The sequence below is a fragment of the Leptopilina heterotoma genome, unplaced genomic scaffold (assembly GCF_015476425.1).
Source record: "Leptopilina heterotoma isolate Lh14 unplaced genomic scaffold, ASM1547642v1 Lhet_130, whole genome shotgun sequence".
In the NCBI taxonomy this organism is placed as follows: Eukaryota; Metazoa; Arthropoda; class Insecta; order Hymenoptera; family Figitidae; genus Leptopilina; species Leptopilina heterotoma.
The window spans coordinates 597019-624903 of record NW_025110849.1 but is presented as its reverse complement, the minus strand read 5'-3'; the positions used below and the strand labels follow the sequence as shown (position 1 = coordinate 624903).

General features: G+C 29.7%; 1 protein-coding gene across 1 annotated transcript in view; it reads right to left on the bottom strand.

Moving 5' to 3' along the window:
* The window catches only part of LOC122512966 (octopamine receptor beta-2R-like), a 557896-nt gene that overhangs the window by 439430 nt on the left and 90581 nt on the right, over positions 1–27885 (bottom strand). The window lies entirely within an intron of this gene.

Below are 27885 nucleotides of genomic sequence, written 5' to 3'. Positions count from 1 at the left end.
GAGAAAAATTTAAGAAGTAAAATAAATAAAAGTTAAAGTTTAGCAAAATAATTTCATAAAAGAATATATGGGATATTCCACGTCACCACAGACAGAGCTCCAAACAAAAATTGCTTTGATGGATTTAAACGTTCTAGGGCTTAAAAGATTTGTACATTCATGTACATTAAGATGCCGATAGGCGTTTTTTGAAAATTTTCATTTCCGATGCCAATAGAGCTGTCAAAAGTTGAAAAATCTCAAAATACTTTTATGAATTAAAAGCAAAAAACGAGGTAAATTATTCTGTAACTTATTCTTTAACAGTTTTTAGGGTCCACGATTATAAATCTAAAGTTTTTTTTTAAAAATTCAAAATGGCAGATCCAATATGGCGGACAAAATTCAATTTTGATCAGATTCGATTAAAACTTGTTACTCGGGGATTTTGAGGATCGCTGATTACGAATCTGAAGTTACTTTTTAAAAATTTTAAATGGTGGATCCAATATGGCGGAAAAATTTTCAAATTTGATCCGATTCCCTTAAAACGTGTTACTCGGGGGTTATTGGGGCCACAGATTACGAATATGAAGTCACTTTTTAGAAATTAAAAATGGCGGATACAATATGGTGGACAAAGTTTTAAATTTGATCAGATTTAATTAAAACTTGTTACTCATTGGTTTTTAGGATATCTGATTAAGAATCTGAAGTCACTCTTCAGAAATTCTAGCTTCATACTGTTCTATAATGTAAACAATTTGTTACTATTACAAGCTTTAAGCGAATTGGATCAAATTTAAAAATTTTTTGAGTCATATGGGATCCGCTTTTTTCAATTTTTAAATTATGATTTCAGATTCGTAATGAGATACCCTATAAACCCCTAAGTAACAAGTTTTAATTAAATCTGATCAATTTTTGAGAATTTGTCCACCATATTGAATCCGCCATTTTGAAATTTTAAAAAGTGACTTCAGATTCGTAATCTGCGACCCTAAAAAACTTCGAGTAACAAATTTTAATCGAATCTGATCAAATTTTAATTTTGTCCGACATACTAGATCCGCCATTTTGGATTTTTTTAAAAAAAACTTTAGATTTATAATCAGGGATTAATTATTTACGAATGTTCTATTTTATTGTTTTATTAATATTCTATTAAACAATTCAATAATGACAAACAATAATAATAATTAATATATGTAATGTGGAAAAAAGTTTTTATTTTACTTTTTGCTGATAGAAAAGCAGACAAGACAATTGACTTGAAAACTAGCAAATGTAGACATAGGAGCTGTAGTAGAAGTGTGAAAAAGCTGATAAATAATCACTTGCGTGAAAGTTACAAATCTCCGAGCAATATTTTTAGTTATTTTAGTATTTCTACGAAGCCTATTTCTTTCTTTAATAAGAGCTTTTATTTCATCTGTCATCCAATAAGACTTTTTTTATATTAATTGAGTAAAGCGGAGCAAACTTATCAAAAGGAGAAGTCAAATATAAAGATAATTTATTTTTTTTTTGCTTAGGGACTTTTGGGAAATCTTCATACAGATACTTTGGACTCCGCACTTCAAGGTTATGTGTGGTTAGTAGAATAAAAAAAATATATAAAATAATAAATTTAATAAACTGGCGACCTACTGCCAGCCCCGACCCACTTAAACCCGTAACCCTTCTTTCGAAGCGCTTTACCCACCCTTGGAACTGTCGTAAGACTTTAGCCTTCGAGGGCGGCGCTCCAACTCTGTCGCTGTTGCGACTTTGTTCTTTTCCTGCGGTTCTCCTGCGTCAACAGTTAAAATTTAAAACCAGATAAGTGAGAAATGAAATCAGTCTCAGGAATTTGATTCAAATAACGAACAAAAGAAGATCTACTAATTGTTTGAGACGAAATTCCATCAAATTCAATTTTAGCACTTATCATATTTTCCATTGGTCTTGTAAGGGTTGGGTAGAATGGCTGCAGCACCGAATCATGAAGATATCGGAATTTGAGTCTGGAGTTAAATGCAGCCAAAGTACTTATCTTTTAAACCATTTTTGGTTTTTGTTTTTAATGGCTCTGAATTCGTATAAGCAGCTTAAAAAGGGAAATAGTGGTGATCTTGCCCTAATCTGCTCTAAAAAATTGAAATATCGATATTTAAAAGGAAAAAGTATGCTTTTTTTAATAAATGTATTTAAAGATTATATTGTTATTTATTAATTAATAATTAAAGTTTTTTTCTTGTCAAATCATTTTATAATTTATTGAAAAATGTTACCTAAACAATGCCTAAAAAAGTCATTAAATTTTTAAATAATCGTTTTTGGAATTTTCATTTGCATATATCTAAATAGTCAGTTTATAGCAAACCCTTTTCGTGACCTGTACATTTGTCATTTTCCTCCTCATCCCCTAGGAGGAAAGTAACAACGCCTAAGAGTATAGCATACCTGAATATTTTTAATTGATGACAACGATGAATTGAAAATGTTTTCATTATGAAATTAAAAAATAAATTAGTACCATTTAAGTCAACTTGGCAATTTTTATATGGGCCCGTTTTGCATTTTAAGGGTAGAAAATATGTTGTCGGAAAGATTTAAAATCAATCGAATTTGACAATATAGACAAAAAAAAGTAAATATTAATCTTGACTGTAATGTAGTACAGTTATTAATATGTAATTTAAATCATGGATGTTGTTTTATTCTCGGGTTCGCTAAAGATTAATCTGCATTTAAGTTGTTACTTGTTGATTATGAATCTGAAGTCAGTTTTTTTAGAAAAAACATTGAATTTAGAAAAACTGACTTTAGATTCGTAATCAGCGACCCCAAAAACAGAGTGACTACTTTTAAAATAAATTTGTTCAATTATTAATTGTTGTCAGCCATATTGGATCCGCCATTTAAAATTTGTAAAAACTGATTTTAGATTTGTATTTAGGACCCTCAAAAACCACCTAATGAATACTTTCAAGCACATTTGTTCAAATTTTAATTTTCGTCAGCCATATGTATGTATCCATCCCTAAGCTCTTCATAGTCTCGAGATACTTATGAAAATGTAATGTTTACACAAACATACGAAATGATATTTTTTAAAAATGCGATTTTTGAATTCCTGAGATCAACAAATATAAAGATATGCCAAAAAATCGAAATGGAGAATTTTCGGTAAAAAAGAGACTATTAATAAAAAATGTAAAACTTGAATATTTTTTTGGTTGGTTTAGTTTAATTTTTTTTATAATAATTTAAGTTTTCCTAATTTCTTCATATTTTTATATCTTTATATCATCTATAAAAAATTAAAATTTTTTTAATGGATTATTTTAATGACATTTTTCCTTTGGACTGACATTTTTTCTAAGAATTTATTTATGTTCATTCTTTTAGGAGATGCAAGTATTAAAATTGAATAAAAAAAGTATAAAAATTTTAAAGGTACTTTTATAACTGGAAAATATTTTTTAAAACTCATATGTGTCCTTAATCCAAAACTTTATTTGGAGCTTAAACATTTTTTTTTAAATAACGCATTTTACTTATCTTCTTTTAGCATTTTAGTATTAATAATAATTATTTGAATTTTCTTCATGTAACTCATTTCAATTCAACTGATTGAAATTGACGTAATTTTTTTAGAAGATATAAAAAAATTAGTCAAATCAATGAAAAATAGATGTTTGTTAAATATATTTTTAAAAAGTAACATTTGTTATCTTTAAAGTGTCTTTTTTAGAAATTGAACGGTTTTTTGAAAATAAAAAGGAAAAAATTCTATATATATTTTTTTCAAGTTTACAGTTATTCAATAAATATAATGAATACAATATTCCTTTTTTTGATTTGAAAAAAGTATTTCTAATATTATCAGCAAGTAAAAAATTGCAATTAATTTCAACACATTTAATCGACTGAAGTATTGAAAAGAGCGAAATCGAGTGGTTCATCGAAAGTAACAGGTTCTTTCCTTCCTGTACCGATGGACCAATTTCAGAACGGTAATTGAATTAAGCCACTCTTTTTTAAACCACCCAACTCAGAATTGCAACAGTCGTTCTCATTACATTCCTTTTCCTCATTTATTTGTCCAACTTCGACCCCTTTACTAATTTATCTACAGGTACGAAGAGAGAGAGAGAGAGAGAGAGAAATACCACTCAACTCAATAAATAAAATCCACAAGTAAAGATGTAATCAAAAGGTAGGTTCAATTTGGAAAAACAAATCCCAAACGAAAAAGAATTAAAGAGACGAACAATTACAGATGAAGTGCGCGAGAGGAAAGTAATGAAGAGCGAGATATCACTCATTACGTTCAGTAATTAAGAGATGCTGAGGAGATAAATTTTAAAAGCTCTAGACTTCAACCAAGAATTAACTATTTTTACAAATAATTAACAACTAAATCTCTGCTTGATTACAAAATATTTTCAAATAAAGTTGTTCCCTTGAAAACTATAAATTAAGTTCTACCTATCTTTTAACACGTAAAAAAATTATATTTCTTTCATGCCAGATAGAAATTTATTTATTACATAAAATTTAGTTTTACATATAATTTGGTTCGAATAAAGTTTTTATTTCGAACAAATAAACGTGTTAGTATATTGTGAGACAAATATATACTATAATGTACCAAAAATATATTAAATATATATTTTACTTGGTTTAAATGTCTTTAAAAAACAGTTCAGTTTCCGGAATATTATTTGGTACACAATCAATGTTAAAAACGAATTTGCACAAATCTCAACAGGGATTCTGCCAAGACAAATCTGCGATGCAAACAACTCTATGAACAAGTTGAACCCAAACGAACTTTTCAAAACTAACCGTTGAGACGTTAACAAATTCTAACACTTTTTGGCACTCTCTTTTGGTTCACGACACATTAGAAACTCAAATTACTTAAGAAACAAAATAATAGAAAATTATATAATAATTCTAGACGACATTCGTCAATCGCTTCTTGTCCTCCAAAGACTCAACAAGTAAGTGTAGAACTATCTGAATTATCCCCAGTAGGCTTCCTTATTGGCATTTTGTTTCATCATTATTCCTTCGAAAAATTAGGAAGAACCCTAGGTGCAAAATGTTTGTCGGCCCAACTCTGACAGCCGATGGCCGTGCCAACTAGTGAACTGATAACGCTAGCCGACGAGTGGTTAAATAGTTGGTCCAACTATGGCACCATAGTTGGACTAACCTTAGCTATCACAGTTAAGCCGACCATGTACATGACTTTAGTCGGCATGAATTTGACAACCATAGTTGGCTCAACCTTGACTGCTAAAGGTTTGCTCGCAGGAATTGAACTAACGCTACTTTTGTTTTAATAATTTACTAGCAACATATACCTCACTCGCTAACGCTCGTTCGGTTGTATTTAAACTTATTAGTTTTTACTTATTTTTTTTTTTTTTATTTGAACTAAGTAAATATTTACTGGACATAAATATTTTAATTTATGGTATCTATTAAATAGTTATTTGAACCAAATACAAATTACTTAAGTCAATTAAATAGAATAATTTAATTTAATAAATATTGCTTTAAATCAATTATAAAAATTACTTGATTAAGGTAATGATCAGGGTGTTTTTTTGAAATTTTTACTGCACTATTCTTACGCATGTCACCGTCACCAATATTGTTACAATATATATTGTAACAATATTGTTACAACAAAGTCTAGACTTTGGGTTTTTGCAAGTCTAGACAATATAGTTGTATAATAATATAAATTTTTCTTTCTAAACCAGAATTTGAACATTTACAAAATTAAAACCTTATAGTGGTTAGAAAATGTAAAAAATTATTAATATTTATAAAAATATAAATTATTTTATTTAAAATCATTGTGTAATAAGACAAAAATTATTAAGTGACATTTACAAAAAATGTCATTGTACATTATACGAAATGTTATTTTTACGTATTCTCTTACTAAATCTTTCATTTTCGTCCGCTATCCTGGATTCGCCATTTTGTATTTTTAAAAAGTGACTTTGGATTCATAATCAGTGGAATTTTACTGAAAATCAGTTGAAAAGTACTAAAATATCAGTCATTCTTCACTGATTATTATTTTATTGTGATTTATTTATTAATAATGTAAATTTCTGTCAAACAAATAATTTTACTAAAAGTCAGTTGAAAATTACACTTACAGTAGTGTTTCATTCGAGCAACACGATCCGAGAAACGAACAAAAAACGATTTTCTTTTTGTTTTGATAACCAAGCTGTCATGTTCGCTCGTCTTATTGAAGTAAATTTTCATAAATGTTTATTTACATTATTCGAAGATAATTAAATCTTAAAAAATTACTATAAAAAAATTCTAATAATATTAGTTTTTAAAAATATTATAATGTTATTTTTCGAAAATAATTGAATTTCTTAAAATAATTCTTATATCCTAATTTACCTTTAAAAATTTTTTTTAAATTTTTGGTAATTCAATTATTTTCAAAATTTGCAATTAAAATTCTTCAAAAAATTGTAACAAAATACTTGAAATAAATTAATTATTTTCAATTAAATTTAGCACAATTTCAACTATTCAAAAAGGTTTCTATTGTAGACATATTTAAAAAATTTAATTATGTTAAAAAATTATTCAAAGAAATCTAAGTATACTTATTTTTAATTATCTATAACTTAATCTATTGAATTTAGAAAAATTACATCAAGAGGACAAAACTTTGTTCTTTCGTCTACTTTTGAATAATGTTTAGAAAACTAAATTTTTATTAATGTTTATTAAAAAATTATTTTATACCTAAAAATGTTAAATTTTTTTAATTTAGGCATGATTACAATCACAGGCACACAAAAAAAAAGTTGTCTGTTCATTGAACAAGACCTACATGTCTTATAGTATTTTGGCCCCCTGAATACGAATATGAAGTCAGAATTGCTCCAGCACCCTCTGTTTTTTTTAAATCGAAAAAACTACCCTTAAGTCTAAAATTCAAGAATTAAAGTAAAAAAAAATAAAAACACGGCTTTCTTCGGAGTAGAAGAATATATTTATGCGTTTTCTTCTTTCAACAACTCAAATAATGTCAAAATTGCTCCACCACCCCTGTTTTTTTAAATGGGAGAAACTACCCTTAAATCTAAAATTCAAGAACTAAAGTCAAAGAATGAAATAACCACTTTTTTGCGAAGTAGAAGAATGCGTTTTCTTCCTTCAACCACTCAGAAATATTGTCAAAATTGCTCCACCACCCCTGTTTTTTTAAATGGGAGAAACTACCCTTAAATCTAAAATTCAAGAACTAAAGTAAAAAAATATGAAATAACCGGTTTTCTTAGGAGTAGAAGAATATATTTATGCGTTTTCTTCCTTTAACCTCTCAGAAATAATGTCAAAATTGCTCCACCACCCCTGTTTCTTTTAAATGTGAGAAACTACCCTTAAATCTAAAATTCAAGAACTAAAGTCAAAGAATGAAATAACCAGTTTTTTTGCGAAGTCGAAAAATATATTTATGCGTTTTTTTCTTTCAACAATTTAGAAATAATGACGAAATTGCTCCATCACCCCCTGCCCTTAAATCTAAAATTCAAGAATTATAGTAAAAAATGATATAACAGGTTTTTTCCAAAGTAGAAGAATATATTTATGTACTTTTTAAAAAAGCATCAGCATTGCTTCATCACCCTCTTATTGATTTATATTGAAAAAACTACCCCTTTAAGTATGAACCCAGAGTATACTAACAACAATAAAAACAATTAGTTTTAGACAAAAGCATACGTTCCTTTATTTTTGTTCTCATAACTAAAAAGCAGAATCAGAGTTAATTTATCATTATTTGTTGTTTAAAGAAGAAAACTCATAAATATATTCTTCTACTCCGAAGAAAACCGGTTATTTCATTTTTTTCACTTTAGTTCTTGAATTTTAGATTTAAGGGTACTTTCTTCGATTTAAAAAAAAGTAGGGGTGGTGGAGCAATTTTGACATTATTTCTGAGTTGTTGAAAGAAAAAAATGCATAAATATATTCTTCTACTCCGAAGAAAACCGGTTATTTCATTTTTTTTCACTTTAGTTCTTGAATTTTAGATTTAAGGGTACTTTCTTCGATTTAAAAAAAAGTAGGGGTGGTGGAGCAATTTTGACATTATTTCTGAGTTGTTGAAAGAAAAAAACGCATAAATATATTCTTCTACTCCGAAGAAAACCGTGTTTTTATTTTTTTTTACTTTAATTCTTGAATTTTAGACTTAAGGGTAGTTTTTTCGATTTAAAAGAAAACAGAGGGTGATGGAGCAATTCTGACTTCATATTCGTATTCAGGGGGCCAATATATTATAAGACATGTAGGTCTTGTTGAATGAACAGACAACTTTTTTTTTTAATAATAAAAATTAAAAATAATTATTTTTAATTTTTATTATTTAAATACACAATTAAAAAAAATAATAATACTCCGCAAAAAAGCCCAACTAATAGAAAAATAAAAAAGTAGGTTAATTTTAAATTTAGATCCAACTATTACAATGTTATAGATTTATTAAGTAATATATAACAAGTAATATTATATATATTTCTCTAAATAAAGATGTCTATTGACTTTTTAAAATTGATTTTCTTAAAAATTTCTTTATTAAAAGTATTAATATTTAAATTTTATAGTTATTGCTGTTTTAAAAAATCAATCCGGGAATATTTATTTTTGGTCCGGGAATTTAAAAATAATAATTCACTAGACACCTTGAATTAATTTTTAACTTGATATAATAATTTTAATTCACTAAAATGAATTTAATTTTAGTTTTTAATAGAATTAATAAAAAAGAATTTAAATGTTTTTGGATATCGATTTTTTTTCAAAAAATAGGTTATTATTGTATTATTTTTAGTTGTCAGTTATGGGAAAGTCGAGAAGCAGTCGAGAAGTTCGGTCGATGACAATTAGAAAAATAGACGATACGATTTGACAATTAACAAAAGAATAAACAAGATGATCGTTTGAAAACCAAAGACGATAACCAAATAATCGCTCGAAAAAATGAAATTCTCAGATCGAAGTGAAACACTAACTTACAGAAATATAAGTCATTTTTCACTGATTATCCATTTAAAAAATTATTGTTGATGTCTGCCAAACAAATACAGGGTTGCCACGGACCTGGAAAACCTGGGAAACCCGGAATTGTCATGGAATTTTTTTTCAGTCATGGAAAACCTGAAAAATCTGGAATTGTCAGGGAATTTTATAAAGCCTGATACTAAAAGCTCTATTTTTTGTATTTGAGTCGTAAAAATTTCAAGTTTTCAAGTTGACATACAACTTTTTGATTTTAAATTTAGTGCTTACAATTGAAATCAATATGGCATTTCTAAATTTTAGTTTCTTTTGGTCTCTATCTTCCTTTAAATAATTTTTAAATTAATACATTTTAGAAACCCCAAAATGTTATGAAACTGAAGCTACCAACTTTTATGCAATGAAAATTTTTTCTTTTGCTAATTGTTTTTTAATGTAAGAAGCCCTTTAAAAAATTGCAATCGAAAAAATTGCTTCTGAAGCAAGGAAATAATAATTTAGTTAAAATTTCGGGATATTTGGAAAATCTACGAAAAAATAATTAAAAATCACTAATTTCCTTGCCTTCCTTAGATCCTCTTACAATTTTTTTAAATGACTTGTCACATTAAAATAAATAATTTGTAAAAGAAAAAATTGCTTATGAGGTGAGGAAATAATAATTTTGTTTAAATAATATATGGATTTTTCGAAAATCTGTGTAAAAAATCAAAATTAATAATTTCCCCGACTTCGATCTTTTAAAATTTTTTAAAAGGCTTCTAACATTAAAATAAATAATTAGCAAAGAAAAAATTGTCATTGAATAAACGTAGGTAACTTCAGTTTCATAAAATGTTATTAAAATGCTTTTTAAAATACTGGTTTAATAATTGTGAAAAATTCTAAACTTAACTAAATTTTTAAATTTAAAAAGATTTGCTCCTCATCTTTCTTCGGAGCGTATCTCAAATAACCTTACAAATTTTAACTTAATTTTTTGTTAATAATGAAATTAAAAATTAATAACTTATTTTGTTAACAATTTACTTAAAGGATTTTATACTTTTTGTCGTAATTAGCTAAAAACATACCAAAACAATTTTATTTCTGGTTTAGAATTTTTGAAGAAATGGTCTGGAAAACCTTGAAAAGTCATGGAATTTTAAAATCGATGTCTTGTGGCAACCCTGAAATAAATAAGTAAATACACAAGTAAATAAATAAGTTTCATTACAACACAGACAGCGCAGCATTAGCGAGTGAGGTATTTACGTATATTTAAAGAAATTTCAACAGACACTACGTGCATCAACGAACCTTAAAAAATTCAACAATTTATATTATCAATCGTTTATTAAATCTATACATATATGTGATTTGTGTATATGTAGGAGTTTATATCTGCATATGAGCAGTATACATGTGTATGTAATTTATGAACATGTGTGAGTATACATGTACATGTGATTAGTGTATATGTGTGAGTATACTTGTGTGGGTGTTATGTGCGCATGCTTGATATTCATAGAACACTACTGCGCATGCCTGATATTCATAGAACACTACTGCGCATGCCTGATATTTAAAGAACACTACTGCGCATGCGTAATATTGACAGAACACTACTGCGCATGCCTAATATTGACAGAACACTACTGCGCATGCCTAATATTGACAGAACACTACTGCGCATGTGTAATATTGACAGAACACTACTGCGCATGTGTAATATTGACAGAACACTACTGCGCATGCGTAATATTGACAGAACACTACTGCGCATGCCTAATATTGACAGAACACTACTGCGCATGTGTAATATTGACAGAACACTACTGCGCATGTGTAATATTGACAGAACGCTACTGCGCATGTGTAATATTGTCAGAGCACTACTGCGCATGTGTAATATTGACAGAACACTACTGCGCATGCGTAACAGTGATAGAACACTACTGCGCATGTGTAACAGTGATAGAACACTACTGCGCATGTGTAATATTGACAGAACACTACTGCGCATGCGTAATATTGACAGAACACTACTGCGCATGCGTAACAGTGATAGAACACTACTGCGCATGTGTAACAGTGATAGAACACTACTGCGCATGTGTAATATTGACAGAACACTACTGCGCATGCGTAATATTGACAGAACACTACTGCGCATGTGTAATATTGACAGAACACTACTGCGCATGTGTAATATTGACAGAACACTACTGCGCATGTGTAATATTGACAGAACACTACTGCGCATGCGTAACAGTGACAGAACACTACTGCGCATGCGTGACATTGACAGAACACTACTGCGCATGCGTGACATTGACAGAACACTACTGCGCATGCGTGACATTGACAGAACACTACTGCGCATGCGTGACATTGACAGAACACTACTGCGCATGCGTAACATTGACAGAACACTACTGCGCATGCGTTACATTGACAGAACACTACTGCGCATGCGTAACATTGACAGAACACTACTGCGCATGCGTAACATTGACAGAACACTACTGCGCATGCGTAACATTGACAGAACACTACTGCGCATGCGTAACATTGACAGAACACTACTGCGCATGCGTGAAATTGACAGAACACTACTGCGCATGCGTGACATTGACAGAACACTACTGCGCATGCGTGACATTGTGAATATGTATACATTTGTGTTAATATTATTTTTAAAAGATATACATATATATACGGCTAGGGTCGGTCGGTCGGTCGGTCGGTCGGTCGGTCGGTCGGTCGGTCGGTCGTTCTTCAACTTAATATAATAAGAGATTGCCCGACGCCAGAGATGTTTTTGGAAAAATATTAAAACAGATTAATTTTTATCATTAAATATGCTAACTCAGTCTTTTCAAGAAAAGCGCAGGGTAAGAGAATTCACCAATTAATTTTTATTTTGGTTTAATGAACAAGAAAATTAAAGGTCCTGACGAGACCTGTGCAAAGCGTACAGAAATGTCGTAAAACTAAGCTAAATTAAACACATTTTATTGCGATTAAAATTCCTTAGGAAAAAACACCATTTATTATTTTCAAGACTCACCGCAGATACGCCGACTTCCCTTGTTGGCCTTATTGCAGTAAATTCTCAGTCAAATTCCAGAAGTAAAGTATCCATGATCGCGGTGTTATTGTTTTACAGGAATGGATTGACAAAGTATCAGTTTCCTTAATTCCCCTATGTTTATCAATGTTTAGTCAACTTTCGCATCAATCATTAAAAACATAATTGTGACACGGACAGTTAAAAGGGACCTACGCACAGTGGTGCAAACCAACAAATTGAGTTTCAAAAAGGTCTACAGGCCTTATTTTTTAACCGATTTTATTAATTTTTTCAAAATGAAAGCTTACAAAATTGCAAAGAGCTTTGTCGAGCCTGATTTTGAAATTTTTATTTGTTTATATTAATTTGTTTATTGCAAAGTTAACCAAAAGGAAGAATTTTTCAAATAATTTGTTCTCCCATTTATAAAATCAAATATTTAATATTCAAAACTAGTGAAAATTAATGTCAGTGTACTCCTTGAATAAAACAAAAATTAAACAGGTGAAAATTTTAAAATTATAAACAAATTAAGTTAACAAACATTGACAGCTGTAACAAATTGTAAAAAAAGACAATATCTTTAATGGATTTTGATAAAATTCGTTACTCGGAGGTTTTTGGGGTCGCTGATTACGAATCAGATGTTCGTTTTTAAAAATTCAAAATGGCGGATCCAATATGGCGGTCGTCAAAGTTAGAAATTCATCAGATTTACTTAAAAATCGTTACTTGGGGGTTTTTTGGGTCGCTGATTACAAATTAGATGTTAGTTTTTTAACATTTTAAATAGCGGACGTCAAAAATACAAATTTATCTGATTTACTTCAAAATCATTACTCCGGAGTTCCTACTTACCAAGGCTAATGATGATTAATTTTTTGGTGTTTGAAACAATGTATTAGCTCTGAAAAGGGCAGATTGAATGCTGATTTTTTGTTTTTCTTTATGTAATAAACACAGTTCATACAAACTTCGAATTACATATTTTCAACATTAAGGGAGTTTGTACATCTACACAATCAATTCATGAAAAAATAATTTATCACAAATTGTAGATGAAATGATTATGCAATTATTACAATAACATTTAAAATAACAATCGTCCACGCGAAGTTTCGATGCCAACGTTGGCATTCTCTTTCGGCATAAATTAACATTTCTCTAATTTGACATTAAAGCTAAATTAATTGTTAATAGAAAATATGCTTCTTGAATAGGATGCATGTTCTTATGATATTGGATTCGTAATCAGCGACCCAAAAAAACCCCAAGTAACGATTTTTAAGTAAATCTGATGAATTTCTAACTTTGACGTCCGCCATATTGGATCCGCCATTTTGAATTTTTAAAAACGAACATCTGATTCGTAATCAGCGACCCCAGAAACCTTCGAGTAATGAATTTCAAGCAAATCTGATGAATTTTTATCTTTAACGTCCGCCATATTGGATCCGCCGTTTTTAATTTAAAAAAACTAACATCCGATTTGTAATTAGCGACCCTAAAAACCCCCGAGTAACGAATTTTATCAAAATATATTAAAGATATTGTCTTTTTTACAATTTGTTACAGCTGACAATGTTTGTTAACTTAATTTGTTTATAATTTTAAAAATTTCACGTGTTTAATTTTTGTTTTATTCAAGGAGTACACTAACATTAATTTTTACTAGTTTTGAATATTAAATATTTGATTTTATAAATGGGAGAACAAATTATTTGAAAAATTCTTCCTTTTGGTTAACTTTGCAATAAACAAATTAATATAAACAAATAAAAATTTCAAAATCAGGCTCGACAAAGCTCTTTGCAATTTTGTAAGCTTTCATTAAAAAAAAATTAATAAAATCGGTTAAAAAATAAGTCCTCTAGACCTTTTTGAAACTCAATTTGCAGGTTTGCACCACTGTGCTACGGTCCGAAAAAATCGATTTTCATTTTTTTATTGATTCTTTTAGTAAATAGGCCACTCTTTCTAACGCATTAAACCGCAGCTTTCTAGCTGCATTAGTTTTTTCACAATCTCACTTAAAAGTTAGGTACTTTGACAAAAAAAATACAACAAAATCAAATTTGACATACTTTTCTGCAATTAATCAAATTCACTTGTAACTCGTTACTCGGGGGTTTTCGGGGTCGCTGATTACGAATCCGTTGTTAGTTTTTAAAAATTCAAATGGCGGATCAAATATGGCGGATGACTTTTTCAAAAATTGATCGGATTCGCTTGAAAATTGTTACTTGGAGTTTTTTAGGGTCGCTGATTACGAATATGATGATAGTTTTTAAAAATTCAAAATGGCGGATCCAATATGGCGAATGACTTTTTTAAAAATTGATCGTATTCGTTTAAAATTCGTTACTCGGGGGTTTTTGGGGTTGCTGATTACGAATCCGATGTTAGTTTTTAAAAATTCAAAATGGCGGATCCAATATGGTGGACGAGTTATTTACAAATTATACAGATTTGCTTTTCAGAATTTTCAAATGTATGGTTTTAATACAAATATGTATATGGTCTTTTAAATGACAAATTTACTTTAATGAAGAACACAATAACTAAAAAGACGTGAGACAAAGAAAAACACGATAAAGAACTTAAGATTAAGAATTTAAAAGATTATAAACTTAAAAAATTCACAAATTTAGAATGTTTAAAAACTTTGTTTTTTAAAATTAATTCTGCTTCTTTCATATTTTTTTCGTGAATTTAACTTTTGTATCTGATATATCAGTTTTTCTTTTCTTTGCCACGGTAACCAAACTCTTCTTTTATTTACGCGCAGTAAACATAAGCTAGTTCTTCAGTTCTGACACTAATGACAAAATGTTAACTTTGTCCCACCACCGATGGTGTTTGTTACATAATAAATTAATTAATGCTTCCTTTGAAGCTACTGCATTAAGAAAAATTCTTGAAATAAAATAACTACAAGAACAAAATAACTATGACATTGGTAAGAACAATTAAACACATCATTAATACAAACAAATACTAATTTACATAGAGATCCAGAAACCCATCTGTTTCCTAATCATCGACCCTAAAGTACACGCAGAAAAATCCGATTGAAAATTGTGGAGTTCAGCGCTAGTAACTTAGATTTCTTTCCCAAACTTGTCTACCTTTGCGGCTCCAGGATAAAAAATAGGAAAATAAATCGTAAGTAGGCTTAATGTGTTTTCATTCATGCACATTCATGCACACTTATAGGCGGAACAAGGCAGAGTGAACATATTGATAGGCGCTCCTGGTCAGGGTCCAAGACAAGTCTAGTGTCGATTCCCATACTGACTACAATGAGAGCAGAGCGGCGTGGATCGTTTCAATAAAAACTTAACGGAATAAGTAAAATCTTTTAGTAACCTATATTATTATTTCTATTAGTCAAAACACTCAGATTTCTTATACTTATTCATAAATTAACCATTTATTTTTACCATTAATTTATGACTGTACAAAATATATTTATTTTTAATGGAAATTCAATTTGAAACTAAATGAAAAATTTGAAAATGAAATAATTAAAAATATTACAATTCTTTGAATTTTAGGAACTTCTCTTTGGGGAATTTTATTTTTATTCTTTATAAATATTTAAACATCAAATCTCTTTGAAAATTAAATTCAATACCTATGTCATTTTCACCATAGGTTTTGCTTTTAAATTTTTAAAGAAAGATTTCATATTCAAATATCTTTAAATAATATAATAAAAATCCCCAAGAGAAGTGTCTAAAATTTAAAGAATTCTAATATTTTTAATTATTTCATTTTTAGATTTTACATTTAGTTTCAAATTGAATTTCCATTAAAAATAAATATATTTGGTATAGTCATAAATTAATGGTAATATAGTCAATTATATTATGATTATTATATTAAATAAATTTGTAATACAGTATATTTATTGTCTAATTTTATAACTATTTAATTGTTTAAAAGAAGAACATTATTTTGAGTTTAGATTTTTTATTTATTTAGTTTTTATTGTACAATATGTAGCTGCAAAAAAGGAACTAAGCATAAAATAATGTATAAGGAAAAAAAACTTAAATTCAAATTCATTTTTCAAAAACGTACTCTTATCCATCACTTGATCTAGTTTTATGAGAAACAATACTAGTTTATATTTTTAGCCATGTCAGAACACTCCAAGTTGAATCGCTATAACTTTTTCTTTCAAACGCCTGAAAATTTCGAGAATAGTAACAAACGCACTTCAAATAGCGGCCGAAACTGAATCAAAGACACTATGCACTGCTATACACTAACGATGGCGCAGGCGCGCCCCAAAGTTTCAGATGTTCCTAAACTGTTTGGGAATGGATCTCAGTACTCTTGCACTAAACAGTACATTTTAAGTAAAAGTTTATACACAGATTGTGATTATTAAATAGCTGAGTTAAAATCAATGTAAAAATAATAATTATACTTAATTCTTTGTACATTTGAATTTATTGCTTTTTTGATGTAATTGAAATTTACACAATTAATGCATCTGGCAATACGAAATTTAGTTAAAATCACATTGAACAATAGAACACCATCATAAAATGTTATTTAATAATAATTCCTTTACAAATTAAAATAAATCAAGGAATCTAAAAGTACTCACACAAAAAAGAATATTAGCGTGTGCTAAAATATCTAGAACTGATTTCAATTGAAAATCATTCCTAAACTTTTTGGGATTGAAATCTAAAATTTAATATTCCTCCCTACGACAAGGGGCCATTCAAGTATTACGTAAGCATATTTTTCAGGTTTTTAGACCCTCCCCTCCCCCATGTAAGATTTTTTATATGCATTAGCGCCATTTTTTCTAATGGAAATAAGCAATAGCTAGACCCCCTCTCCCCCTTAAATGCTTACGTAATACTTGAATGGTCCCCAATAGAAATTACTCAAATGATTTTATATTCAGTCCGAAATCTGAATTTTCATTTTTCACCGTGTACCCCTAAAGTATAAATTAATATGAGAATCCAAACATTTTTTAAACTACGTCCACCATATTGAATCCGACATTTTGAATTTCGGAAAAAGATCATCGGATTCTTAATCAGTGACCTCGTTTTCGGTGTCAACGAAATTTTTTAGTTTTACATGAATTCGAACAAATTTTAAATTTTGTCCTCCATATTTGAACCGACATTTTGAATTTTGAAAAACGAACATTGGATTTATAATCAGCGACCCCAAAAACCCCGAGTAATGATTCTCAAGCGAATCCGATCAATTTTTAAAAAAGTCATCCGCCATATTGGATCCGCCATTTTGAAGTTTTAAAAACTAACATCGGATTTATAATCAGCGACTCTAAAAACCCCCGAGTAACGATTTTCCAGCGAATCCGATTAATTTTTAAAAAATTCATCCGCCATATTGGATCCGCCATTTTGAAGTTTTAAAAACTAAAATCAGATTTATAATCACCGACCCCAAAAACCCCCAAGTAACGATTTTTAAGCGAATCCGATCAATTTTTAAAAAAGTCATCTGCCATATTGGATCCGCCATTTTGAATTTTTAAAAACTAAAATCGGATTTATAATCAGCGACCCCAAAAACCCCCGAGTAACGATTTTCAAGCGAATCCGATCAAATTTTAAAAAAGTCATCCGCCATATTGGATCCGCCATTTTGAAGTTTTAAAAACTAACATCGGATTTATAATCAGCGACTCTAATAACCCCCGAGTAACGAGTTTTAATTTATTAAAACGTTCACAAGTATCAAAATCAACTTGCTAAACTTCAAAGTCGTTTTTCTCGAAATCTTTTTTTCGGATCGTAGGTCCCTTTTAACTGTCCGTGTCACATTATAATATATCCAACTAGTTGGACTCTAGAGCGTAATTCAATTAATTAGTAGGGACAACTATTTCTTGGTACGGCGTTTGTTCTATACCTTTGGACAATCAACATCCCAAAAAGGAAGTTCTGATGCCCACTTTGGCGCGTCTGATGTATATGAGGTGACACCAGAGCTACCCTTTTATGATATCGGTTGTACAAAGGAGATAGTAGCAGAAGCACTGAACTAGACATGGGTACCTCTGCAGTCCCTACATTTTTTCCGTGTAACTAATTTTTTCAATACTTTTAATTTTCATATAACTTCTAGAAATAGTTTCCGGAAAACATCTGGAAGTTTTCCGGATCCTAAACTTTGTAACCAAAGACGTTATAGTAATACTTATAGATGTACCAAAAAAGAGAATATACATGAAATCCGCATTTTAGATTGTCTTACTTACGGAAAAGTTCATCAAATACATTAATTAATTTACTAGAAGTTAGGAATCATGGAGATGACAACTCCAGTGACCCAAGCATCAGGGGATAAAACTTAAATTTGTAGTTACCGATTAAAAATATAAAAAAATGTAAGTACACTACTGTCGGAAATTATCGGTACGGCTCCACGCGCATGGCCCAAAAACATACCAATCCTTAAATCACGATTTTTTTGTAAAAACAAATGTCAGAAAATTAACAAATATACCATTCGAATACTTATAATATTCTACGTTAAATGATATACATTTGCAAATTTTAATAAATTATACAAAGATTTTAGCAATCGATAAATTTAAGAAAAAATTAAATTTTTTTTTACAATTTTTTAAACTTTTCAATATATTTTTGAAAAATTGCAAACAAAATTTGTAACTTAAATAGATGTCATCATTCCAGTCTCATCTTTAATTTAAGACCAAAAAAGTTAAGAAATCTTATTCAGTTCGCGAGATATCATTATAAATGTCAGAGCATTTTCAGTCAAAACCCGTACAAAATTAACTAATTTAATGCATTAGTCCAAAAACATGCTCTGACATTTATAATGATATCTCGGGAACCTAATAAGATTATTTAACTTTTTTGGTCTCAAATTAAAGTTGAAACTTGAAGGAGGATGTCTTTATATGTTTTAAATTTTTGTATACAATTTTTAAAAAATATTCTAGAGTTAAAAAAATTGTAAAAAAATTTCAATTTTTTGGTTAAATTGTAATAGATAGAATAGATTATCATTTAATGTAGAATATTATAAGCTTTTGAATGGTATATTTGTTAATTCTCTGACATTTGGTTTTACAGAAAAATCGTGATTTATAGATTGGTATGTGGAGCCTTACTGATAATTTTCGACAGTACTTAGTTTATAAAAAATTTTAAGTATGTTTTTGAAAAGCTGGAAAGTTTAACTTTAAAATGCCTTCAGTAATTTTTATATCCATTTGAAAAAAATATTTTTTTCAAGTTTGAATGTACACATTTTTTTGTAGTAGCGAGAAAAAGTACTCTTGAAAAGAGATTAAAAAGAGAGTAAATAAGAGTGAAAGTAGGGTTTTGAGAAGTAAGCAGGTTTAAAGGAGGTTCGATTTACTATTTAGCAGGCCTAAAAGAGGGTCTAAATTTTAACTCAGGCTTTTTCTAAAAATGATATCCTGAGTACGTTCTAGAGTCAGTTCTTTGTCTCCGGGTCAGTTGTAAAACATCGCTTATAATTGTTATTTTCTATTTCAATTATCTTTTTCCGTAAAAGATGAATTTGAAATATCCCACGTGAAAGCGATGAAATTAAAAGCCTTTAATATTAAATTAATCTATTTTATATCAGACTTAATTAGAAAGCTTTTATCCTTAATAAATTTAATAAAATATTATTGGAATTCTCCAAAGTGCAGAAGTAGCCAGGAATAACAAAGGAAATTTTTACACATACGTATTACAAGATATGTAAGAATTTTATAAACTCAAAGCAAAGTACTCAAATCATCATGAGTCAAAAATTTTTATTGTAAATGTCGTAAGTATGAAATGATTTATAACATTGGAAAACTGAAAATATCTCGAAAGATTTCTTATGTAGGTACATTTGATAAGTCAAAGTTTCGAAATATGGTAATTTTACCAGGACCAGTGAAATTTACGAGTAACTTCCGTTATTTTAAAGTGAGCACGCCGAGTTCCAATTTCCTGCATTAATTATGTGCACTCTCTCACATTTACACACAGAGATTTCTCATATAAATGTGAGGAGATATACTACCTACACATACAAGTTCATCGTAACCCAGAAAGCAACACGAACCCTCCTAAGTGTCATGCCAACCGAAAAGTAGCACGTGTGTGCATCACAATATATATGTGACTAAATATTTCATCATCAAAAACTTTTTATTACTTTATCTCATTCATTTCTAATTGTAAACTAAAAAAAAATTCAGTTGAATCAAGGAAATTTTACTTGGTTAAAATAAATATCATAATTTCATAGAAACGAGTCAAGTATGTTAGTGTATCGTAGTCAATGATTTTCTTAGTATAGTATACTTGTCAGAAGAACATATGTTCTTGACCCAAGAAAATATGGAATTCCACTTATAAGAACTTAATCAACATGTAAAAAATGTAAAATATATTATTTTAAGAAAATATTTTGTCGGACAGAAAACATATTTTCTTGATTTGAGAAAATTTATAGATTGAAATAAAAAAAATATTTTCTGAATACATGTAAATATTTACTTGAATTATTATTATTATTATAAACTTATAATAAAAAATAAATAAATAAACTTATATAAGTATTGAATTTGTGATCTCAGGTGTTGTCAAGAATGTTTCGACCTATCCCAAGACAACAAGGATAATATTATTAAACGTAATAACGATTTTAACACGAATAATGAACAAGATATTTATTTGTACTCATTAATAAAGGTAAATTTTGTACAGGATACATCAAGACGATTAGAAATTGATTCATAGGACCCCAATTCTAAAAATTTTAAACTTCAGAACTTCTCATATAAATATCATATTGAAGTAGATGGAAATGAAAAATTAAAATGAAATAAAACATTTTTAAGTTTGCATGGTGTAACTGAAAATAGAATAAGAATATTAAAGGACATAAAAATAGAAAATAAAATTCCTGTTATTAAATATAACAATATTACATGAGAGATATCATCCTTATCAAAAAATAAGCTACCAATTTTTAAAAAATTATTTTTATAAAAAATTTGATTTTAAGGTATTAGTCGCGTAAAATGGTTTTCGTCAGATTTTTTTCAAATTTTGCATACTTATTCCTGAAGTATTTATCTACAGAATGAGACCAATTTCATTAATTTTGACCGTTTCAAAGCTTCAAAAAATGAATTCAAAGTTCATACATTTTGCATGGAGAGAGCACCCAATGCACGTATTGATTTTGTTTAATAATTATTTATATGATAACTAATCGTCAGATTTTGAAATAAAACTACCAAAGTATTCAATGAGATGAAACAAATAAATAAAAAAAACATGACATTTTTTTACCGCGCCAAACTATAAATATATTGACAGAAAGTTAGAAAAATAACTAAATTATATGAATTTTCATACGAACGAATAGAGTGGGGAGTTAAACTATCTCTCTCACTCTCACTGCCCCACTCTAGTAAGCGGCCCGGTAAATTTTTGACCAGAGCCAACTGCGCGACTAATACCTTAAGTTTAGACGACCACAAATAGATGTATGTTCAAAATGTGAAGAAATTCGCCAGAAACACAAAAGTGTCCATATTTTAGTAATATCCTAATCTACCTGCGTGTTAATCCTATTACATCAATTAAATTACAATTGAACAACTTTTTTACCAAGTTATTTAGGTAAAAGCGATTAAAGTCATCTAAAAGTCATGAAACGCTTTTATTTTGAATATCTCCTAAAAGTCTTCAAATTTTAATTTTTTGATAGTAACAAGGTTCGTGTTTGGTAAACTTTCGGCAGCTAGACTCATGTTCAACTAAAGGGCTGAGAACTTTGAAAAGCCAGTGGCAAAGTAACGTCTCCCTTGGTACCAATTAAGAACTGTTTAGGACATCAAGGGAATTTAGTTCTAACAATCTTTCGGGAAAGGAACTTTGTAATAGACTAATAACAGATGGTTAAATTTTTAAATATGACTAAATTATATTGGACGTGAAAAATAAAACAAAAAAACTATTTAAATATTGTAAAAAGAAATTTTTATATTTATTTAAAATCTTTAAAGATTTAATTCTACTGTGAGAAATATGATTGTATTCAAATCAGACCATATTAAAATAATTACATTATTAGAATTGAATAAAGGATAAACTGGCAAAGACCATGCTAATATAACTTGATCAGTGGTTGTGTGACATCTTGAAGTAGGAAGAGCGATTTCTGAGAAACAAAGAAATAATGCTAGCAAAGGGGCTAAAACTTTTTGAATGGAACAACACCAAAGAACTTATAACTGCTTAAGGCTATTAAGAATGGTGATAAGGAAATTCATCAACACAGGACAAAATAGTGAAAATAGAATAAAATAACTACTCTAACAAAAGTCTTTTCTTGTCCCCTTTACACACAACACTGTCGGCAAGCACGTAAAGAGAATCCAAAATGCAATTTAAGCGTAAAGAAAGATTCTTAACATTTAGCACAATAAAAAAAGTTTAAGGGGAGCAACCACATTAGGACGCTGTTTTTTAGCCGGGTTTTGCTAATTTTTCTTTACGAAACGAATTTTTTTGAATGAAATAAAACATTGTCACCATGTTGTTCATATATTTAACTGTAACTCGTATTTTTTAAGCATATTTTTATTATGTAATTATTGAATTTATCAATTAACTACTGAATTTAAATACCGTCACCTTGACGAAAAAGCAAAAACATGCAGGGCCGTACGAACACTTTTTTGTCCTCGATTGAAATTATGTCTCCTGTTAATTCTTTTTATATATTTTAAATTTATTGTTAGTGTGAAATTGATAATTTGGCAATGTTAAATTAAATTTTTAAACGAATAAATTAATTCATATTAGATTAAATAACTTGTATGTACGTCATATCAGGGAGAAAACTAGACTTTTTAATGGTACACTACTGTCATCATCGAGTCAAACTCGAAGCTTCCATTCTCCCCTCATTCTATTTCAGGCCCTCTGTTTTCCTTATAACCAATTTCCGTATAATCAAGGTTCCAGTGTAGCTAAGCAGCGCGTACTGGCTTGCCACATATGCTGCACTACTGGCTGACAGTACAGGCCCTTAAAAAGAACACTCTGCTTTGTAGAAGAAAACCGAGAAGATCAAAAGAACAGAAAAGAGCGTACACATCAGCGCCAACTTATACGTTCTCTTAAGGAGGAACAAAAGAAGGAAAAAAGTTGGGACAGTCCAGAGGAGACTAAAAATGAAACAAAGAAGATTAGGAAACAGGATGTATCACGTTATAGTTGTAAGACTTTCTGATTAAAATTGAGGTGTCGAATCAACTTGCAGTAAATAACGTTTGATATGAAAACGATTTTAGGACGTTATGCTGAATGATTTTTGCTTACTGTAAACACTTTTATCTCGAAACATTCGCAAAGTTTAGTCAAAATTGCATAAAAATTTAAATGTCATCATTAAATCTGTACACAATTTTCACTAAACTTTGAATTGGAATATTCTTACGAGCCGTAAGAAATGTCTATTGTCAAATTCCTAAATTGCGTTTTAACGTGTAAAAATAATGTTAAACCTAAAGTGTTGTAAATATGATCCTTCGAATATGAACTTTCGAAATATAATTTTGTTATTAAAAAAATATATATATACAGTAGAACCCGGTTAAAACGATCCCGTTTAATACGATTTCCCGCTTAAAACGCTCATTTATGATGGTTCCTGCAATTAAAGACATACATTTTATTTTCCGCCTAATACGTTTTCCCGCATAATACGGATTCTTAGCGCGGTCCCTACAAAATCGTATTAACCGGGTTCTACTGTATTTAATAATAAAAGTTCTTTTTAATCAAACATTATTTCCTTCTATATGAATCAAAAGATTTTAATCGAAAGTGAAAAGTTTACATGACTTTTAACCCTTTCAGTCCCAGTAGTCGATATATCGACCACCTTTTAAGCCACCGATTTTTTTAACATAACTTAAAGTAAAACTTTAAATAATTGCATATTTCTTATTTTTATGTTTCTGCAAATAGGGTTTAGTAGTCTTTTAACAAATTAATGTATATTATTAATGCTTTTTTGTTATTAACAAACTTATACACGGCAACGCGACAGTGGGCCAGAAGGTAGGCAAAAGTGGCCAAAAGTCCATTTCTTTATTTTACTCAAATGATTTTTTTTCTTGTTCTAAACAAATGCAAGTATATAAGGAACAATTTCCAGAACCATTTAAAAAGAAGTTGCAGATTGGTGGAGCTCTAAATGTGCAAAATAGCTTAAAGTGAGATATTCAAAAATAAAAATAGTTTGTTGAATATTTGAAAATAATTGTATGATGTGAAAATCTTTACTTATTAATTTTGTAATTAACTTTATGGGTGACTTAAAAAGTGTGTAAAGAACAAAAATGACTTTATTTTAATCCTGGACACGATTCAAAACTTGGATTTAGATTAAATTTATACGGCATATGTATTTTTCATTGTGTCAGCCCTCTTGAGCCCTTCACTCTATGGGGTTGGTCTTGGCGTCATTTTATTCCTTATAAAATCCACTTTGTTCAATCCTGCGGGAATTATGCGGCACTTGACATCTAGTACTTGAAAATTGATCTCAAACGTGCCCCTGTTCGAAAAATACATTATTGCTGTAACGCGCCACCATTTAATTTATTTTTCTCAGTGCAGGTAAACTGATGTGTTCTTATCATTTCACTAAATTTTTAATTTTATTTATTAAATTTATTATAAATATTACGGTTCTTAACATAATTAACCTTCTACTCCCTGATTATCTCATCATACTTTACTGTACAACTTGACAAGCTAAACATGTCGCAAATTACCAAAAAAGATATTGTAGAGTTGTTTTTCGAGTACAACAACGATTTAGATTTAGTTTTAAAGTATATTGTATCAAAAGAAGGTCTTAATAAAGATAGAGTAGTAAAAAATGAACATTTACTGACTTTAAGAAAAGATCTAGTTCGATTGAAAAGCAATTATAAGCAAAAGTATGAAAAATGTGGTAGAAAAAAGGAAAGATTTTATAAACAAAATGCTGATTAGTTGAGTATCGAATACCAAATTCCAGAATTATTCGCTGAGCATGAAGTAACATTACCGTCTTCGAATGTAGTTCGACGTCCACGATTACCATTTAAAGACAAGTCGCAAAGATCTCAACGCCGAGAAATATTAGAAATTATTAAAGAAAACAATAATGACGCCTTAAAACTTGTAGCAGCAGGCAGTTGTGCTGCAAAGCGTTCAGGAGAAAAAGATTTGAGTATTCTTCTTAAAGAAATTTCCAAAAGTCCAACCCGTTCTGCAAAGATACGCAAGTCATTAGAATCTTTAATAAAAAATGAGATTATCAAGAAAACTCCAGAAGAAGCTTTATCTTTTCTTCTTCGTAATTCGATTTCAAAAAAGGTTTATTTGGAAATGCGTCTAACAAGTAAGAATACTAAAGCAGACATCTGGCCAAGTTATAATAAGGTAAGGGAAGCTAAAGAAAAATGTAGACCATCAAGAGAACAAATTCTTATTTTTGATGATAAGGTTGAAGTTCCTCTGCAAGCGTTATTGGATCACACTGCTAAAAGAATCGTTGAATTGCAGTCTGATGTCATACAACATGTTGTGGAAATAACAAATTCTACTTAAATTGAAGCGGAATTAATATGTTCGTATGGCTTTGATGGAAGTAGTGGGCATTCATCTTGCAATCAAGGCTTTCAAAATACTCAAAATTCTAGCTTTAATGATGAGAATTTACTGGCAACAACGCTTATTCCACTTCGACAACAGTTATTAAATAAGAAAGATGTAATACTGTGGAATAATAAATTGACTCATTCTCCCCGATTTTGTCGTCCAAAAAAGTTGCAGTTTGTTAAAGAAACAAAAGAAGTTATTTTGTTAGAAAAGAAAGCTTAAGATGATGAAATAAGAAACCTACAAACATATACGAGTATTTGTTTAGGAAACGTTCAAATTATTGTGAAGTTCAAATTATACATGAAGTTAATCGATGGAAAAGTGCTTAACATCGTAACTGGAACGTCATCGATGCAATGTTGTCCAGTATGTCATGCTACACCAAAGCAATTTAATAATATTCGAAGCATAAAAGAAGGAAAATTTGTGCCTTTCATATGGCATGAGTCCACTACATGCAAAGATAAGAATTTTAGAGTTGTGTTTGCATATTCCCTATAGACTTCCCATTAAGAAAGGTCAAATAAGAACCGTGAAAGATAAAGAACTGTGCGCAGAACACAAAAAAAAGGTCCAAGCATTGCTTTGGGAAAAATTAGCAATCAAAGTGGACCAACCAAAAGCAGGAGGCTGTGGTAATAGTAATAATGGAAATACAGCTAGAAGAGCGTTTAAAGATCCCAATTTGTTTGCGGAATACCTTGGACTAAATGCAGAATTACTCCAAAACTTTAAAACTATTTTAGTTGCTTTATCTTCTCATTTTCCTATCAATGCAAATCGATTCAAAAAATTTTGTAATGATACTTCTGAGTTATACATTAAGTACTACCATTGGTACCCAATGTCAGCTACGCTACACAAAATTTTTGTGCATGGTAGTGAAATTGTGAGGCATAGCGTTTTGCCAGTAGGAATGTTTGCTGAAGAGGCCTCTGAGGCTAAAAGTAAATCTTACAAGAAAGATAGATTATTTCACAGTAGAAAAACGAGTAGATCAGCAACTATCTCAGATATGTTTTATCGCTCTATGGACGGCTCAGATCCTTTGATTTCAAGCCAAAATTTAGTATCACAATTTTCTTGTTTTAAATCTGAGAAGCTTCCTTCAGAAGTGTTAAATTTGTTGCAAATTCCTGAACGAAATGTAGATGTTTTTGGTTCAGAAATTAACCAAAATATAGAAGAAGATAAACATCTTTCTGAGTCTAAAACTGAAGATGAATCATCAGATGAATTTGACAATTTAGAATTAACTGACAATGAAGAAGATATATAAAGTATATTACTTGTTTTTATATATTACTCTTGTTTGTGAGAGGCGAGGGGACTCACACCAAAATGCACCCAGATGTTTTTTATTACTTGTTTTTAGATATTACTCTTGTTTGAGAGAGGCGAGGGGACTCACACCAAAAAGCACCCCGATGTTTTTAATTACTTGTTTAAAAGCCCTTAATCAGTTTGTATAAAGAAATCTGATAATCATATTAGTTTTGTCTGATTTTGCGTGGCTTTTAGCCGACTGTGGCTTGCCATATTGGATCCGCCATTTTGAATTTTGAAAAACTGACGTCGGATTTGTAGTCAGCGACCCCAAAAACCCCCGAGTAACGATTTGCAAGTGATTCAGATTAATTTTTAACTTTGAAATCCGTCATATTGGATCCGCCATTTTGAATTTTGAAAAACTGACGTCGGATTTGTAGTCAGCGACCCCAAAAACCCCCGACTAACGATTTGCAAGTGATTTAGATTAATTTTTAAGTTTGACATCCGCCATATTGGATCCGCCATTTTGAATTTTGAAAAACTGACGTCGGATTTGTAGTCAGCGACCCCAAAAACCCCCGAGTAACGATTTGCAAGTGATTTAGATTAATTTTTAACTTTGACATCCGCCATATTGGATCCGCCATTTTGAATTTTGAAAAACTGACGTCGGATTTGTAGTCAGCGACCCCAAAAACCCCCGAGTAACGATTTGCAAGTGATTTAGATTAATTTTTAACTTTGACATCCGCCATATTGGATCCGCCATTCTGAATTTTGAAAACC